The sequence below is a fragment of the Paroedura picta genome, chromosome 5 (genome assembly GCF_049243985.1).
Source record: "Paroedura picta isolate Pp20150507F chromosome 5, Ppicta_v3.0, whole genome shotgun sequence".
Classification (NCBI taxonomy): Eukaryota; Metazoa; Chordata; class Lepidosauria; order Squamata; family Gekkonidae; genus Paroedura; species Paroedura picta.
In genome coordinates this window covers 51,389,705-51,398,447 of record NC_135373.1, presented here as the reverse complement: position 1 = coordinate 51,398,447, position 8,743 = coordinate 51,389,705, and the positions used below count along the sequence as shown (strand labels likewise).

The window sequence follows — 8,743 nt, the reverse complement described above, 5'->3', positions numbered from 1 at the left end:
GGAGTCAGAGTTAGATTAGGGAGGAGGGATAAAAGGGGAGAGGAAATGCCCACCAGGGATTGGTGAAAGTAGGGGAGAGAGACAGAGACAGAGACGGAGAGAGAGAGATGGTGAGTGGAAGAAGACAGAGGAAAACCAGAAAAGGAGAGAGATTCTTCAAAGGTGAAGCAAGGAAGAAGGAGAGATCATGGCAACCAGGTAATCTCTAGGAAGACTCAGAAGCAGGCAACCAGAAGCAGAAGTGGTTGGCTCCAGAGGGGATTGGGCAGCAGACAAGGTGCCTGGGGCCAGGAAAGGGGCAGGGCCTGATTGCTACTGAACTGGGAGACCGTGCTGACCACACTCTCCTCTTGTGCAAAGAGTCTGAATAAAGCTGGGTGGCCCCAAGCAGGTGCTAGGATGTTGTCTTGGGCCAGTTTCTCCTTTCTTCCAATATGGCTGAATGCCCTGACCCACAAGGGGCACTCACCAGGCCTCACACCAAGCAAATGAAATAGCCCAGACAATGACCCAATGTGCTTAACAGAAATATTCTGATACCGCCAAATAATTAATAGATTTGCCAAGATCTGTCAGGTTTCTTGTTTGCCAGACTCTGTAAGTGCATCAAGAAGTGCATTAAGAGTAAAGTATTGCAAAGCTATTTTTAAAACTGATCTTGAGATATTTTGAGTGAAGCCAAGTCTTTAGATTCTGTCTTTATGGTCATTGATGCATCACTCGCTATGCAGCCAAAGAAGTGGGAAGGATGGCTGGAGGCAAACCAGTGAAGGATGCTGATCACATTTGTTGTTGGTGATGCCATGCTAAATTATTAATTTATCTGACTTCTTTATGGGAATGGTTTCAGGGCATGTTTCAACCTTTCCTCTCCTCTCTGCCTTTCTTGGATGAGATGCCATTCTAAAGAGACTGTACAGAGTAGAGAGAGTATATCAAACAACATTTTAGCCTCTGAGGTTCATATCTTCCTCCTTCCCATTCACTTAACTAAAGCATGACTGCAGTTGCATTTCTATTATTTTATGCTAAAAATAAGCATAACTGAACATTGCACGGGGTCTTGCTTAAAATAACGCTGCATTTAGTCAAACCTGAGCTCCTGAAGCCTGATTTTGCAAAAGGGAAATCCTTGAAGATTCCATACCATGCATGCAAGAGGGCCTTGCTCAGTGGCTGGAACCATACAACAGGGCCATTGTCTTCTCAGAGGCTGCCATGGGTGATGGTGAGATGAAAGTTTAAAACAGAAGGGCCGAAAAAGGTAGATTGGCTGTTGGATGGGAAGGAGATAAGTTTCCAAATTCAGATTAGGAAATTCCTAGATATTTTTTTTGGGGTGGTGGAGTCTTAAGAGGGGGTCAGGAGGGGAGAGACCTCAGGATGGTATAAAGCAGGGGTAGTCAAACTGCGGCCCTCCAGATGTCCATGGACTACAATTCCTAGGAGCCTGGGGATTGTAGGGCTCCTGGGAATTGTAGTCCATGGACATCTGGAGGGCCGCAGTTTGACTACCCCTGGTATAAAGCCATAGATTCCACCCTCCAAAGCAGCCATTTCTTCCAATTGGACTAGGATTGACAACGTCCAAGATGGGGGCTGTAGGTTGCCTGGTTATTCAACTGCACTCCAGTTGAAATCAGTTCCCCAGGAGAGAAGGGCTGCTTTGGACGGTGGACTCTATGGTATTATACCCTGCTGAGGTCACTTCCTTCCCAATCCTTGCACTCCCAAGATTCCACCCTAAAATTTCTAGGAATTCTGGCAACCCTAAGGGGGTTGGTAACTCTAGGAGGAGATACAAAAGCTGCAAAATGGGAGAGGTTATGTGGGCTTTCAGGGGGAAAAGTTATAGTGGGGAAGGAAGAACTGAGATGCCTCCTCCAAGTTCTTGTACATTCCCAGTTGTATATTCTAATAGGAAAGTCAGCCATATCTGAGGATATTTAAATCCAGTTACTGGCAAGGTATCTCTTTCTACAAACCTGAATAAAGTACCCCAAATAATAATATGGAGTGCTTTAAGCAGATGCTCTTAGTGGCTGTTGCTGGGCAACCACAGAATTGTAAGCTTGGTTTTTCTGACTAAAAGGCAGGGGAAGATGAAAGGGTCGTTTCCAGGCCTGTTTTGGTCTTTAAGAGTGGATTTGTTGGGACACACCCAGGTCTGGCTGCTTGCTACTGTTCAAGAATAGCCATCTTATGAAAGCCACTGTGGTACAGCTTCCGAGTATGGTATGGGGGACCCAGGTTGAACTCCACCTTGCTGTGTGTTTGGGAGTCAGTTAAATACTTTTGGCCTAATCTACTTTATGGGATCGTTATGAGAAAATAAAGGATAAAAATGAGGAGAGGATTCCCATTTGCAGGTTCCCTAATTCTAACACTTAGCCCACCAACCATACCAATTTTCCTTCATCACAGAGGACTGAAGGTTTAGTATTTAATCTCATTTGTTCATCTTTGAAATGGCTATTCCTATTAATGTGTTTTGCACCCGTTAAAAGTATACCCAAAATAACATAAAATATCACAGTGAAAGTATTAGCACTGTTAGGAACACAGTGATAGTTCTCACATTGTAGTGTTAAAAGCTTCAAGATTTCAGCAGATATCATAGAAAAGCCTCGTCATTTTCACTTTCTTAAGGTGATGCAGACAAGAATTGTGGACTTAATTGTAATAGAAAATATAGCACAAATGGGTAAGATTATTAAAAAGTGTTCCTTTGACTTCCAGTGTTCGGTTCTCATGCAATAGGATACTGCGAGGTAGTGCTCCATCCTTGGGGCATCTTGGTTTTCTTAAACTCTATTTTATCTTATATTTTTTCATCTTTTGTTTGTATTTTGCCATGATGCTAAAGATTATGTGTTTGGATTTTCCTGTTCTTGTACTTTATGTGCTGTATTTTACCAACCTCTGTAATATGATCGCTTACTATTTCAAAGTCTATTTGACCACAGTGGATTGACAATCTGGGCACATGAAAACCTGCAGTAGATCTCTGGAATCAATGCCTATGCAGCAGCAGTGGTGCCAGTTCTTGCAGTTTCTTTCACGCTAAATCATTACTCTTTCAAACACATTGTGATCAGTGGCCTTCAAACACGGAAAGTAAAATATCTGAGCAATAGATTAGCGTGTCCTTCCATCCCTCTGGACATGATCTAAAGACAGCAATGTTACTCTTAACTTTTCTATCTCCTTGGGAGGGACATCAGCAATTTCCAGTGGAATATATTTGTCTTGTCCTTTGAGACAGGTTTTCCAACTGTTCTGTATTACTTCTTTTGCAATTCAGGGTCAAATTGCAGCCATATCCCTTTGTGTGATCTGTAACTGGGCAGCAGAAGCAAGCAGATGTGCAATGCTACACATGAAAGGACCACAGTCATTGGAATTATCTTGCCTGGGTTTATCAGTTGATGAAAAAAATGACCAGTTTGCAAAATTATAGGGACAATTTGAATCCATCTCATATGTCATCCAAGAAGGATGTTATGGCATCACTCACAGGGTGGTTCAATCCATGTATGGAATCTAGAGCATAGTCTTCCTTTTAAAAATGAGAACTATCAGTATCCAGTGGACTTCCCTGTTTATTTACTAGAATAATCAAAACATCTTTCTGTAGCACTCCATATTTTAAACAGTACTTCAAGGTTCGAAACGTCAATCTTTGACACATTAAGGTCTGTATGAAGTGGCAACAAAGTGGGGAAATTGTTCCATCATGACATAGCTCCTTGGCCATGATCACCCTGGACGTAAGAAATGCATCTATTATGTAGTCCTTTATCCAATTCCATCCCCTCAGTGTATCTGTATCATAATTGTACCTACAAATGTTGCCAACTGAATTTATAGGCCCCATATTTTGTAGACTGAGGGTGGTGGAGGTACACTCATGCAAACCTGTGATTTGTCCAAATACTTCTCGGTTTGTATGGAGAATATGGGGCTGCCATCAAAAGAATCAATAATAACCACTGTGATTTCCTCCTCCCCAACTTTTGGAGTCAAGGTCATCTGAGATTGAGTGATTTCCAGTTTTGTCATAGTGAGTAGCTGATCTGTTTCTAACTCCTCAGCAGTGTGCATTGAATCAGATGCTAGACCTACGGTCACCTTGTCCTGCAGTCTGAGGAACTGTCTTCCCAGTTTAGTATTCCACCTTTTATTTTGCTTCAACTGAGCAAGTTACAGCCATTGAGGCTTCCCAGGAATTGGTGGCGTGCTGTACATTTTTTTGGCAGGTATAATATGGTAACAAGTCCTGGATGTTGAGCAAGAGCAGCTCTCTTTGGGGAAAAGGCATGAAAACTCTCAAGAGACATTTGTGACGATCCTCTTTTTTCCATCATATATGCTCACTCGCTTGAGAATCCAGGCACCAGTATGTGTGATTATTGCTTGGTGCAGTTCTTCATTCAAGTAGTCCAAGTATGCTTTACTTCGCTTTTTACTCAGCTTCTTTAATTTGTATGTGTGGTCTTCCTCAGAATTTGACATCAGGTGGTCAAAAAAGTCTGCAAGGTACATGCTGTTATCATCTGAACTGGCATTATGCTTTTTCAGCCATAACATGATATATCTACGGATGTGAGTCCAGCGTACCATTCTGTGGGTCTTGAGCAAAACTCGATCCAAAGCCTTTTTAGCTCCCTTTTTTTCTGTCAGACACTATAACTGCTTGCTCTGAATTGAGCAAAGGCTGCTGCTTCGAAAGGTTTATCAAAAATCTCCTCGGATCATCTTCTTGCCTGCTCTCATGAATCATGAACATGACAGGAATCATTGGTAATTCAATGAAAAGCAGATGGGGAATCAATAAATCAGCTTGGTAGAAGTCTCCAAGTTGAAAAGTTATGTCACATGAAAAAAGCATAGGGAAATTAGTCTTCAGTAATATTACTTTCCCAATTTCAGATGAAATATCCCGTAGGCTCATAACAACAATCACTGTAGGATACAATGACTAATCATGGATGGAGTCTTACATTCTGTAAATTCCAGCACATCATGGCTTATTCATGCACATTGTCTTTCAAGTTTGCTTTTTATCTGTTTCAGGTTTCATGGCTGAGCTACAGGTATGTGAGCTGAGTCAGTTATGGAGTTGTTACAAGGAAGCGGCTGTAGTTTCTCCTCATCTCCAATGCGTGTCACGTTATTTCACCAGAAGGCTCAAGCAGTGTATAACTGAGCCTTATGAAGTTGCCTGTACTCTAATCACTTTTGATTTTTTTGTGACATTTGTTCAACTTTGGGTCCTTTTTAGGCCGTCGTCACCCCCAGTTGATCTAGGAATATTGATTATTGCAGCAATTGTATTTTTTTTCTTCCACCTGAGGAGGTTTTTGTGGTGCTGCCAGCAGATGAGGATATGGTCTACAGTACAATGATGGTTTTGTTCCATTTCACTGTAAAAAAAAATCATATGAATTGATGAGAATCCTTTTAAAGTTATCTAGCTCCGACTTTTCACTCCAGGGGTTAACTGATTCTCATCCCTGCAAGATTTTCCTCTTTCTTCTATCTTGACGGGAGTGCGATGGTTTCCCCTAGGCGCCACTCTGGCAGGCCAAACGGGAGAAAGGAACTCCACCCGGCGGCATCAGTCTGGGGCTTTACTCGTCCCTTCGCGCAGCGTCTCTCTTGGATCCTTTCCGGCGCGGGCTGCTGCCCAGAAGGAAGCCCTTGGAAAGCCGGCTGCAGAGTCGGGCTCTGGGCTAGGCAGCGTCACACACGTGTCTGGCCGGCGAGCCATTCCCTCAGGGCTGGCCAAGGGCTGGGAGACGCGACTTCCCCGCGGCGCGGCTGAGTTTTTGCGAGCGGCCGAAAGGAAAGGAAAGGAACGCTTGTCCGGGCACGGCCGCAGCCCCGCTTGGGCGGCTGGGGCCGCGGGGCGAGTTCGCGGCGGTCTCCCCGCCCAGCTGTAGGTGAAGCCCCGCTTCCCCGCCTCGCCCCCCCCCCCCCCAAATCCACCCAAACAACCCAAACTCCAGGCAGGCGCGGAGCGACTGTCCGTAGCGCCAATCGCAGGCAGGCGGCGGCCGGGCGGTCCTCGCTGTCCTCCAGTCTCCGGAGTGGGAGGAACTCGGGCGTGACGTCAGGGCTGCTCCCTGCTGTCGGGGGGGGGGGGGAGAGAAGGGAAGGAAGGGAAGGGCGAGGCTGGCGTCGGAGACCGGAGCGGGAGCGAGCCTGCGACTGCGGGAAGGGAAGGGAAAGGCAAGGCGGGCCGGAGCCGGGGCTGCGCGGGGCTTGGGTAAGTGGCTCGGCTCGCCCCGGGCGGCTGGGGGCAGACTCCGGCGAGACACTTTGCCACGCGGTGGCGTCTCGTCGCGGCTTCCCAGACGGGCCCCCGGGAAGTTCCCAGGCAGCTGCCCGCTTCCTGCGGTCCCTGCTGGCTGCTCTGGGGAAGGGAGGCGGGCCGGGCGGGCGGGCTGGCAGCAGAAAAGCTCGGGTGGTGCTGGCGGTCCGCCGCGGTGGGCGCGGAGTTGAAGGCGAATGGGGAACATTTCTCCCTGTGCCCCGCGCCTTCCTTTGGAAAGAGGAGGGCTTTTTTAATGCACCGGGCAGGACGAGGCAGGCAAGCGGTGGCCGGGGGTGCGTGGAGGTCTCTCTCACAGAAGGGCCAGGTGTGTGCATGCTTCAGCGAGGCTTCCTCACTAAACGACAACACATATTTCGTAGCTGAAGCGCGGCTGGCGAAAATCTGGCCATGCGACTTTGGGCTGCAAGTTTTTGATGCTTCCCAATTTATGGCACTGCCAATCGATGGATGGGGGGAAAGTTCCGGAATGCGCACTACTGGCTCCACAACACAACAAAATACAACAACAGTAATACATCTTGCGCTGGCAGCATAGTTGTGGTGAAGTGGCTCTGAAGCTGCCTTTGTTGGATCAAGGGGGAGGTGGCTTTATGCACGGCGGGGCTGACTTCTGAGAAATCACCAATGGCACCTAGGGGCCGAGGTTTCACATCAGGGTTTCTCATCTCTGGCTATCCTTGGCTGTCTCCTTTTTCACAGTGTAAGATTTGGTGCTGCTTGCTGTGCCTGCCAAGTCGTGGCTGCCTCTGCTCGCTGCATGTGGAAGGGTTCTTAGGAACACAGAGCTCTCTCTTTCTTTCCCTAAAACTGGAATTTCCAGGAGACACCTGGGAGTTGTTTATTCAGGGGGACAAAACAAGCCCACCTTTTGACTGGTGGAGAAGAGTCCTTGGAATAAATGAAAGAGCGTCTGAAGGGGCTCTTTGGAGCTCATGTTGCCTGGCGGGTCAGTTCAGTTTGTTGTCTCTGACCCCAACAGCAGTGGTGGAAAATGATTACTCATGTTATGTCCATCATCATTTGTTGGAGTCCATTTACAGTCAGTGCCAGGATCTCTGGGAACTTGTGCTTGGAGAAAAAAGCAGAAAAACACTTCCCTACTAAGTTTAATTCTGATCATTTTCAAGGTTTAAGGTAGCCTCTCTCCCGCCATTCAAGCAACCCTTACAAATAAGTCCATGAAGACTTAAAACCAACACATTTTTGTTGGCCCACTTTATCCCGAGATACCTTTTAGGGGATTTTACTAAAACACAGCATGATCCCCCCTCCCCTTCTTCAAGATCAATTTGGGAGAGAGAGGACTCACTCAAGGCTTTTGCTGACAAGAGCATATGATTTTCTTATTTATTTCTTAGATTTATTCCTCGCCTCCTCGGAGGCCGAAGGCGAGTTACAACATATAACCCCCCCCCCCACTAAAACCATACAATAAAACATAAAAATATATCATACAATTCCCCACACAATAAAACACCAATTCTTAATTCTTAAGAATTAAATTTCTTGATGAGAACTTGAGAGACACCAGTCTCTTGACCAAAGTGACTTACTGAACAAGTTCTTCTTTTATAGCAGCCTTTCTCATTTTTTTTCCATTGAGAAGCCCCTGAAACATCGTGTCAATACAGACCGGTATCCCCATACCTATGTGAACCTGTAGCCACTATTATACTATTATTATATATAAGGTTTAAATTCTCAATACTTATTGATAAATATACTGAAGACTCAGAGGACTGGTCACTGATGAAAGAAACTCACTGAAAATGGATATTACCTCGATTCCGTTTTGACAGAAGTCCTACAGAATAAAGAAATAAGGAAAACTACAAAAATGACACTTTTCTTTTATGAATATATTTATTGTATTGCCAGTGGATAGGTCTGTTTCTCTCTATTTGGTTTAATTATTAGACTGTCCTTATACTCTTGTATGATATGTAAATCTGAATGAAACCAGGGAATTTACATATATAGGATTTCCATTGGGGTCTGCAACAGGAAATAGCCCTGTATCCAAAACCTTAGGACTTGTCAAAATATGTTTTATTGACAACATATGTTTTGGGTGGATCATGTGGTCCTTTAAGTATTACTTTATTATGTTCAGAGTCGTATTCTAACACTTCAAAAATGCTTTAGAAGTGGAAGAACGGCTCCTTGCAGAGTCTTAATAATATTGTCCTGTCTTTCATTCTCCTCTGCTTCCTCTTTATTCCCCTTCTTCCTGCTGCTTCTCTGGGGGGGGGGGTCTAGCATCTCTGGCTTGCCTTTCATTGTCTGCTGTGGGGGTAGAGGGAGGTGTCCTGCATCCAGCAAGAAAAAATAACTCTTCCAGCTCAGCGTCAGGATAAAACGAGGAAAACTAGTGAGGCTGGGGTATAATCTAGCATTGGAAAA

General features: G+C 45.4%; 1 protein-coding gene across 4 annotated transcripts in view; it reads left to right on the top strand.

Annotated features, from left to right (window-relative positions):
- Positions 1–6,153: 6,153 nt before the first annotated feature.
- Positions 6,154–8,743, top strand: part of PPFIBP1 (PPFIB scaffold protein 1) — a 108,972-nt gene continuing 106,382 nt past the window's right edge. For 3 of the 4 annotated variants that reach the window (XM_077337878.1, XM_077337877.1, XM_077337879.1), the window contains exon 1: positions 6,154–6,271. The gene's annotated coding sequence lies outside the window, so the exon portion shown is untranslated. The remainder of the gene's footprint in view (positions 6,272–8,743) is intronic. The other variant, XM_077337880.1, reaches the window with a different exon arrangement.